Here is an 11,384-nt window from a genome sequence, read left to right as displayed (position 1 = left end):
CTATCTTCAAGCTCCCTCAGTACAACCAGTTTCCTGACCTAATCCACCGATGTGCTGACTGCTATGACCCCACTCAGAGGGCTGTGCTTGACCCTTCAGGCTCAGTTGTTTTTTATGTCACCCCTGAAGCCATCAGAGAGATGCTACACTTCAACACTGATAAGAAATTAGTTCCTTTATCACTGATAGATCTGATAAAGCAAGGAGCTAAACTGACAGATGCTCAGGTCACCAAGTTGAATCAATTGTACATTGACTCTGACACCGTGAAGTACCCTCCCATTTCTCATGTATACCTCAACCAATTGGGCAGAGACCTTGTAGACATGATTAGTCCCATATTGGGCTATAATTCAATAGAGTTTGTTGATGAAACTGTGCTGGTGATGATGCTCATGTTTTCCCTTGGCAAGTCCCCAATCTGTTATGACTATGCCACTTACATATCCGATAAAATACATGAGAAATTGATGAACTTGGCAAGAGAAAGGGTGTTCATATACACCTCCTATATCTACCACTTAATCTTATATTATCAACATGAGAAATTTCCTTTTGTTGTGAAAAGAGTGGATGCACAAGGTAATCCAAGGTCAGTGGTTTATTGGTCCTCTGCTTTCCACTGTAGATCTTGTTCTCCATACACTTATTGTTAGTTTATAGACCTCTTCATCCACCCAGCCATGTCTCTGCTTCTGAGCTCACCTCCTCCAAGACTAATTGATGAGATGCAGAGGATTCTTCAGTTGTCTAAGGTATACAGCATTGGGGATTGGTACTATTAACAAAACCACACAGTTATTAGAATATATGGGTGTGAGTTGCCCCCATACAGATTACCCAAATATGTGCCTATGAGATTGTTTGCCCTCGAATACTTCAGGCAATTTGGGAATGCTGATGTACTCCATTTTTCAGGCAAGGGCAAGAAAGCACAGCTCAAAGTCAGAAACCAATTAGGCCACTTCATTTACAATAAAAGGGAGGAAGGTTGGCAAGAGGAAGATAGTATGCTAGAAGCCCTTGGCTTACAGACCAGCTTCCTTTGGAAACCATACGACCCCAATCATTTCATAAGTTTAAGAAGGGTCAGATATAGGCTGGCCAGTTATGACCACTTAAGTTTGCCTCACATAGAAAAATATGCAAATCAACTAAAGTGGAGGGAAGGCACCCTAGAGGAGGCTGCCACACAAGAAGAACTAGGTCAAAGAGCAGTAAAAAATCTCCAAAAGTTGGCTAACTTAGAGCTTTGTTCACAGGTATTTTCTCTTCCAGGCACTCAAGTGGGAGAAGCTGCCTCATCTTCTGTAGCACATTAGCAAGTAGTCAAAGCTACTGATCAGGCTTCTAGCAAAGGCAAAGAGAAAGAGATGGAGCCAGAACAGCCACCTCATGAAGAAGTACAACAACAAAAAGAGGGGCATCCAATACAGCAGCAAGAACAAACACCTGAAGCCCCTGTATCCACTGAGCAACAGGCTCAAGAGAATGTGCCCCTTAGGCAAGAAAAGACAGTGGAGGCCTCAGTGCTACAAACTCCACAACAAGAAGAAAAGGGAAAGAAGAGGGATAGAGAGCAGGAGACTCCCATCACCACATCTATAAGTCAAGGGAAGAAAAGGCATAGAATGAATCCCCTTTCAGAAGAAGAAATGCCCATTGGGCAATCTTTGGGCATGGGCCCACCAAGCATGGAAGCATCTGCAAGTTCCTTTCAGCAGGAACAAGAAAGGACAGTTGGAGGAGAAGTCAACTCCTCAAGCCACCAAAGGGGAGCTGAAGCAGGCATCAAACAACAATTCATTGATATCAAAAGGAGGAATGAGCCACTCAAGATACAGCTCTACAATCACTTGTTGAAAATGGCTCCTACTAACCAACAAAGGTTGATGTCTGCATACGATGTACATGAGGGAAAAATGGTAATGAGTCATTTCACGCCAACCATGCTGCAGCCATAATGAGCTGCAGACTACCTAAGGACCAACCTTGAGGTCCTTGCAAAAGACATCCACCCGATGGACCAGATTGAATTGCACAAGCAAACGGGTGAGATGGTGTATGCCACTCTTGCAGACAAAACTTTGGTAAATCTTAGGCTGGAAAATAGCCTAAATAATACAGCTGCCCAAATTGAGTTGGAGAGAGCATCCTCCCAGGCAAAAGACAACCAAATCAAAGCATTGGAGGATATCATCATAGAGCTTGGGCATGATCCCAAGGACATCAAGGTTGTACAAGCGCTGCTGAAATTAAGAGATGCAGACATGGCAGCACTAAGAAAAATGATCAAGATCCCAGCAACTCTTCATCCTCAGACAGAAGAGGTTGCCCAGCTGAGACATGACCAAGATGCAGCAGCTATGCTGGTATCATTATACAAACAGCTGATCCAGACACAAGAGAAATTGGGAGAGTCAGAGGCTGCACTGCAGGAAGCCCTGCAACAGAAGGAAGGAGGCCAAACATCACAGCCCCCTCCATAAATAATCAACCTTGAGGAACCCCCTCAAACTAGTGCTCCTCCTACAGCTCAGACATCACCATCTACATCAGCACCAGCACCAACAACAGAGCAGGCTCCAAGCCTTGATATGCAGAAGCTGAAGAATGAAATTCAGGCCTTAGAAGCCCAAATGGCAGAGCTAAATGAAGCCAGGGAGAATTTGGCTAAGCTCAATGAAAAATATGACAAATCCAAGCAGAATGTAGCAGAAAAAGGAAGGGAAATAAAAGCCCTTAAGGAGAAGATAAAGGAGCTGGAGAAGGAGCTCACCCTTGAGAAAGTGATAGCTGAGCTCAAAACAGTTTTATGGGCCAACATTGGCCAATCTATCACAGATCAATGGCAGTACATTGAGACTATTCATGAGCAAATGGAACTCATAGCCAAAGCACACAAGGAAGTGCAAAGATCAAGGGCATCTCTAGGTAATATGCCTGAGATAGCCAACAGAATGATCAATGTGCTCAATAAACGCACAGGTCCTCAGCTGGTAGCAATGGGAATCTCCAATAGAACTGAAACCATCCAGCTGATAAAGAGGGTCCTCACATTGAAAAGCCTGGTACAAACATTAGACAGAAGAAGCCAGGACATGCAAACAGAAGTCAACAGGTTCATGGACAAGTTTGCAGCATTACAGGGCAGAGGTCTTCCTGGCTTACTGAACAGTGAAGGGAGACTACTATCACATGAGAACTATGCAAAAAGGGTGAACACATTTGCCACCAATCAGATCAGTCAAGGATCAAGTACCTCAGAGGTAACAGGGCCAACAACTGGGCAAAGTCTCCACGACAGAGTAGAGAACTTATTTTTCATTATGAATGAGATTAGACATTTATTTGAAGTGCCTCCAAACTTCTACAAATACATAGAGGCAGATGAAACCTTAGATGCAATTTTGAGGCATCAATTGCCTACACAGGAGTGGTGGACCAGAATGATACAGTTGTTGCTGTAAACAGGAAGGTTTTTTCATCAAAAGACATAAGTCATCACCTTCAGAAAAAGTGATGCACACCGTATGATTGGAGAAGAGTGGACTGAGCCAACTCATCAGAAAGATTCGGCCACTAAGGCAACACTGACAGCTGCAAATAATAGGGCCGAGAAAGCTACAGCATGACAAAGGATAAAGACACATCATTCAACATTTATTTAGAATGCTCAACCGACTCAGTGGCCTCCAAAGGTCAAAAAGTCTTATGACAGAATTAAAGAGCATTCATTTTGTATTAAGAGCAGCAATAACTTCCTTATCTGCTATTCTGTAAAGTTGGTAAACATATTTATTTCTCAAATGACTCAGCGGTTCAGATATTTTGTGTAACCGATTGTATATATTCCCCCTCGCATAAGCTTGCAGGGGTTGTTGATTTTCTCTTCTAGAAATCTTATGCTGTAAATTTTCAGAGGATTAATACAAAGGCTGATGGAATTTCCAAAGTTCTGTGTTGTCTGAGGTGTTGTAATGTGTTTGTTGAATGTTACAGGATTCCTGCGTATTTCATGGCTCAATAAGTTTCCTTTAAACTCTTCGCTATGTGTTTTTATCACTTCTTCATAACCCAATCATATGCTATGTTTCACAGTTAATAGCAGAGAAAAAGAATAGTTCTAGGATTTATTCATAAAATACCCTGAACTCAATCTACGATGTTATAAATATTTTCTTCAGTTATAGGTATAAAGGTGTAATTCTTAATTGCTGCATCTTCAAACTATATCTTTCACATGGTCCATTCTTCAGGAATTCAAAGTTGCTCCTGTGCAATAGATATCTTTCTCACTCCCCAACTTACTGGAAAATTCTTAATTGCTTTTCACTGGTTAAACATGTTTCATCATCACAATTTCAAGCTTGTTTCATGAAATATTTAAATGGCCCTGCAGTTTCAACATCCTCACTGAATATTTCAAACAACCTGTAGCCACAGACTCCATTGCCCAATGAACTAATACTATCTGAAGACCTCCACCCTAGGCACTGAAAGACATCATTCAACCAAAACCTTGAACAAAAGCTGAATTCATAACTAGCCTAAAATCCTCACAAAACAGAGATAAATCTTAAAGAGAGAGCCCTCTCTGATTACAGTTTGTCTAGGAACTGTAATCAAAGCTTGGTTAGTGGTTACCCCGGCTGTTTTCCCTTGGGAGTCAAAGGCAACAACCTGGGTGTTAACATAAATGGCGACTCCACTAGGGATATGGATGAACTTTGCAACCTCCTATCTGATTCTTAATGCTGTAGATAAAGGCCGAGTGACAGCTAGATAGCCTTAGAAACTGCCCCTGCTTTGCATTTGCAGGAGTATATAAAAGCTGCCTCAGTCAATCTTTATTCAGTATCAATTCTCATATAGTTGTGCTATAGCTGACCAGTCCTTGTCAAAAGATCACTACCTCCTTAGAAATTCTCAAAAAGAAAGTTATAGAAGCTGGATCCTAAGAAGAAAACTCGTTATACAAGATCAAACCCAGATCCTGAGCCAGCACCGGAGTTTCAGAATCCAAACCTGATTGCAAGAATCCTCAAAAGACACAAATAAGAAAGCACTTTATCAGATTCAAGCTCGGAAGCAGGTTTCCAAACTGACATTCCAACCCCTGCTAAAGCTTCTCTACATCCTCATACTACTGGACCACAATCTCCTAGTTCTTCATCCACTTCACAAGGTATCCTTTCAACCACTCCATCAAATAAACACACCCCTGTCATCCCATTCCCTCCACTAGTCCCATTCATCCCTGTTATCCCTGTTATCCCACCAAACATGGCTAATAGATATGCCCCACTGCAGTTACCGGCTAATCCAGCCCCACTGCCTCAAGAGTACCAAAGCAAGATCTCATACTTTGATGGTACTGGCTCATATCCAGCCCTTCAACATACTAAGAAAATGCAGGACTACTTTGAAAACTACGAAATAGATGATGATGGGGTTAGGATGAAAATTTTTGTGCAAAGCCTAACAGGGGATGTAAGAACATGGTTTAGGTCGCTTGCACCAAATTCTATAGCTGACCCTGAAGCCCTCTATCAAACATTTATCAACAGATGGGAGAAGAAGAAGGACCCACTCCATATATTATCTGAATACAATACTATCAAAAGAGGTCCCCAAGAAACTGTCCTGGACTACTGTGCCCGGTTTAATAATGTCTACAATGCTATTCCCCAAAATCTTAGACCCCCACCAGATCTAGCTCTATATACCTTCCCTGATGGGTTTGATTCAGATATGGCATATCAATTAAGGGAAAGGGCTCCCAAGACTTTAGCTGAAATGCAAGATATAGCAGTAAGTGTGGAAGCAAATCTGATAGCCAAGAGAAATAGGACAAGAACTGAGAGAAAGACCACCTTCAAGGAAGAGCCTTCAGGCTGGGATCAAAAATTGGATGCAATAATCACTGGTATGCAGAGATTAGGTGACAGAGTAGAATGAGTTGAGAGGAAGTCATCATGGGAAGCACCACAGAATAACCCTGTTAGGAATCCTAATTTCAGAAGAAACCAAAATCCTAATGTTGGTAAAGCCAATTCTGAACCAGAAATTAGACCTCCATTCCAAGAAAACTATACAGAAGCATCCACTTCTAATGAACAAATAGATGACACCCACATTAACCTGATGGGCCTGAATGATGATCAACAAGTTTTCCTAAGTCAAGAATATCATAAGAATGATGATCAACAAGTTTTGTTAAGTCAAGAAGATCATAAGGATGATGATATCAAACAGTTTCAAACCAAGTCAGGTGAGTCACTTGACTTTAAACAAGGCTATGACACAGCTGTTTATGAAGTTCATAAACAATACAAGCTAAGGAGCAGAACTATAAACGTGACACAGCCTGAGAAAACAAAAGACACTCCTCTGCCTAAGAAAACCGTTGTCACAGAGCCAATTGACAAAACTGATTCTATTACAAAGGAAGTAACAGTTGAAGAAATAACTGAAACATCTTCCCCAAAACAACAAGCAATGGCTACATCACCCTTGCAGCCTAATCCAAGCTTCACTACGCAGAAGATGAGTAAGAAGGACAAGCCTCAAGATCAGAGTGAAAACCGAGAGGAAAACTTGAACAATAAAGAAAGGGTTGTCAACCACAACACCAAGGTCCAAGCTGAAAAACCTTTTGACTTAGAAGCTGAAATAGGAAAATTGAAGATAGCCATTCCTCTTTCAGAACTAGCCAAGCATGACATTTACAAACAACAAATCAAAAAGTCCCTTCAACTTACCCATAATAAAGATGATGTCAATGTGTTGGATGATACCCCAGAACTACTTTTCGGTCCAGAGGTTGATGGAAAGACAGCAGTTACAGGGATCTTACCTTTTTATGTCAGCTTGCATGTTCATGATAAAATATTACACAATGCAATGTTTGATTCAGGTGAATCTCATAACCTTATGCCTAAATCACTGATGGAGAGACTCAACTTAGACATTACAAGACCCTATAAGGACCTATTTTCATTTGACTCCAGCCAAGTTAAGTGTTTAGGATTGATAAAGGATCTATGTGTATCCCTGGTCCAGTATCCAAACAAAACAATCTTAATGGATGTTGTAGTTGCTGATATCCCACCCAAATATGGAATGTTGTAATCAAGATCATGGGGGGCTAAACTCCAAGGTTCCCTACAATTAGACATGTCATATGCCACCATCTCAGTCTTTGGTCAACCCAAGAGGCTATATAGAGAGTCACTTATGAAATACATGGTGAGCAGTGAAGAAAAGCCTCAGAATTTCCCCATTTATGCAGTCCATTCAGATATGGATTCCTTTATTCTGTTCAATGATGATACAAGCCCTGAGAGTGATAATAAATCAGTCACACTTGAACAAAACATGCATGAGAGTAAGCAACCAAGTCCCCAAGAGATCCAAATTGAGAAACCAATTGATGAGTTACTCCTAAAAGATAAACCAGATGACAAACAAGAACTCCAACTTATAATCCCAAATTATAGAAAGAATGTGGAAAATCCCTTAAAACAGGAGATCTTATGGTTCCTTGAGTTTGATGGATCAGTCAACAAACTAGGGGTAGGAGCGAGGGTTTGGATACATAACAAACAAAACAGTCATGCAGAGGGCCGAGCCTACAGGTTAAACTTCAGGTGCACTAACAATATGGCAGAATATGAAGCTCTCTTACTAGGCCTCAAGCTAGTAAAATCCTTACAAGCCATAAAAGTTTCAATCCTAGGAGACTCAGACCTAATTATCCAACAAGTAAAGGGAAATTTTGTCACTAATGACAAAAGACTGAGATCTTATAGGTCTGCTGCTACTGAAATGCTTAAAACTTTCACTGAATTTCAAATTACCAAAATTCCTAGGACCCATAATCTTCATGCTCATAGTTTGGCTACATTTGCAAGCACTTGTAAACTACCTTTTGAACCCCACCATTGCTTTACAGCTGAGATAAAACACAAACCTTCTGTCCCAAACAATGTCAAGGATTGGCAAGTGTTTGAGGATGATACACAAATAAACAATTTCTTGACCTTGCAGCAAGAATTTTCAGGACTAAACATTGATACTGAGGCTGCAAGAGATTCAAAAATACTAGGTGAACAACACCAAACAAATATCTCACTCAAAACAGCAAATCAAATGCTTCGTCCAACAAACTTTGACCAGGAGAAAATACAAGAACTTGAAAAATTACATTCTGAGGAAATATCTGGTGCTGAAAATGAAGTTATACAATGGAAAGACAATTTTCTTCCAACAGGCCTAGCCCCATTAGAGGACATTTTTGACTCAAATGATGTCCCTAAAAAACCAAAATTGCAGCCCCTTAATGCTGCCATTGAAGAGTGCAACATTGGAACTATTGAAAAACCCAAGATAATTAAGTTGTCTGCATCTTTACCACCTGATCAGAAGCCTAAATACATTGACCTCTTTAAAGAGTTCCAAGATGTCTTTGCATGGAGTTATGAGGATTTAAAATCCTATGACACCTCTGTGATCCAACATACAATCCCTCTCAAATCCAATCAAAAACCCTTTAAACAGAAATTGAGGAGAATCAATCCCATGCTTCTCCCTTCAATGGAAAAAGAGGTACAAAAGATGTTTAAAGCTGGCATCATAGCACCAATCTGGTTTTCTGATTGGATTTCAAATTTGGTCCCTACAAGAAAGAAAACTGGTGAAATAAGGCTTTGTGTTGATCTAAGGAAATTAAATCAAGTATCCCTAAAAGATAATTACCCCTTACCCAAGATGGATCACATCTTGCAAAGAGTAGTGGGGGCCTCAAGAATTTCTCTACTTGATGGATTCTCAGGTTTCAACCAGATCTTAGTCCACCCTGATGATCAGGACAAAACAACATTCACAACCCCATGGGGAACCTTCAAATATGTAAAAATGCCTTTTGGATTGAAAAATGCAGGGGCTACCTTTCAAAGAGCAATGGATATTGCTTTTGCCAAGGAGATTCATGACTTCCTTGTCATTTATTTAGATGACCTCACACCTTTTTCAAAATCTGACCAAGAACATTTGAAACATCTAAGGAAAATATTCATAACTTGTAGGAAATATGGAATTTCCTTAAATCCCAAGAAATCCCTGTTTGGTTTGGAAGAAGGCAAGTTATTGGGTCATATTATTTCAAAGGATGGCATTAGAATTGACCCAGATAGAATACAAGCTATCTTGCAAATGCCCCACCCAAGAAACATCAAAGAATTACAAGCATTCTTGGGGAAGATCAACTTCCTAAGGAGATTTATCCCAAATTTGGCAGAATTGAGCAGATTACTCAATAACATGCTTAAAAAGGATTCAAAAGTAAAATGGACAGTAGAAGCAAATCAAGCTTTTGAAGGAATAAAATTGGCCCTTACCCAAACTCCAGTCTTAACAAATCCACAATTTGACAAAGAGTTTATCATTTTCTCTTTTGCCTCCTAGCATACTATTGCTGATGTCTTGTTACAGAAAGATGACCAAGGAAATGAGAGACCTATTGCTTTATTTAGTAGAGCTCTCGGAGATGCACCCCTGAAATATCAGATCATGGAAAAGCAAGCATATGCTTTGGTCAAAGCTATCAAAGACTTCAGGATTTATATCCTATACTCCCATGTTATAGCTTATGTGCCAAGTCCTATTGTAAAAGACATACTTACTCAAGAGAACTTAGAGGGCAGAAGAGGAAAATGGATTGCCAACATTTTAGAATTTGACATTGAAATAAAACCTACAAAACTGATAAAAGGGCAAGGTTTGGCCAAATTAATGTCTAAAACAAATTTCCAAGCCTTGGACATCAACCAACTGGACAGTGAACCGGAGCTGGCGACTCCAAAGATCAATGTAGCCTTTGAACAATCTCTGTGGTATTCTGACATCTGTTATATATTGCAAAACCTGTGTGCTCCCCCAGGATTGTCCAGAACTAAATGTAGGTTTCTAAAAATGAAAGCTTCAAGATTTTATGTCATGGATGGCAATTTGCTTTGGAAAAACCATGAGGGTATATTGTTAAACTGCTTAATTGAGAATGAGACTAACAATGTCATGAAAGAATTCCATGCAGGTGACTGTGGTGGACACCTCTATTGGAAGTCCACTGTGGACAAAATACTGAGGGCTGGTTACTATTGGCCCACTGTGTTCTCTGATGTCAAAAAATTTACCACTTCATGTCATAAATGTCAAGTATTTGAGGGAAAGAGAAAGTTACTGCCACTTCCTTTGAGGCCTATTGCAACAGAGAGACCTTTTCAACAATGGGGCTTGGATTTCATTGGGGAAATTCATCCTTCATCTTCAGGCCAACATAGATGGATCCTCACAGCCACAGACTATTTCACTAAATGGATTGAGGCCATCCCATGTAGACAGGCAAATGATTCAACAATCATTCAGTTTTTGGAGAATAATATATTGTCTAGATTTGGTTGTCCTGATAAGATCATAACAGACAATGCTGCTGCCTTTAGATCCAAGAAGATGGTGAACTTCTGCCACAAATTTCATATTACCTTGGGCCATTCTACTGCATACTATCCCCAAGGAAATGGCCTTGCTGAATCATCAAATAAAAGCCTTGTAAACATCATAAAGAAGGTGTTGGAAGAAAATAAGAAGAATTGGCATAAGAAGCTTGTGAATGCCTTATGGGCAGATAGACTAACAACCAAGAGATCCATTGGGGTCAACCCATATGAATTAGTTTACGGATTAGAAGCCAAATTTCCTTCATCACTAGGGGTTCCGGTTATGAAACTACTTCAATAAAGTCAAGCTGAGCCCAATGACATACAAAGAAGGATCAATCAAATAATATGCTTGCAGCAAACTAGAGACCAAGTCTATAACATAGTTCAAGTTTTACAAGAAAAGTTAAAGAAAGCTTTTGACAGAAGGACTAAGGTTGAAGACTTTAACATTGGGGACAAAGTCCTCAAGTGGGATTCAAGAAGGGAAGATAAAGGAAAACATGGAAAGTTTGATTCCCTGTGGAGAGGACCATTTGTTATCGAAGCAGTGTAAGGAAATAATACTTACTTTCTTAAAAGTCTTGATGAAACTAATTTGGATGAAGGTCCTGTGAATGGCAGGATATTGAAGCACTATTTTGACTACTCTCCATGAACATAGCATGGTTCTTCCCCTGTACATAATTTACTGTATATAATGTTTTCTTTTAGCATGTGAATAGCTCAGTTTGAAAGGTCTTGCAGAATCAGGAAAAGGATTTAGTTCAACAAGTTCCACAAGTATGGCAGTTTCCAATTTTGAGGTTTCAAGCAAGAAAAGCTCCAAGTTTTGGTGAAAAGAAGTCAAAGGGCCAAGGCATTCTGACCTGATGTTATTGGTCT

Source organism: Pinus tabuliformis, chromosome 4_1 (assembly GCF_031772625.1).
Source record: "Pinus tabuliformis cultivar Carrire ecotype Pingquan chromosome 4_1, CPIR1, whole genome shotgun sequence".
NCBI classification, from domain to species: Eukaryota; Viridiplantae; Streptophyta; class Pinopsida; order Pinales; family Pinaceae; genus Pinus; species Pinus tabuliformis.
This window is presented reverse-complemented; position numbering follows the sequence as displayed.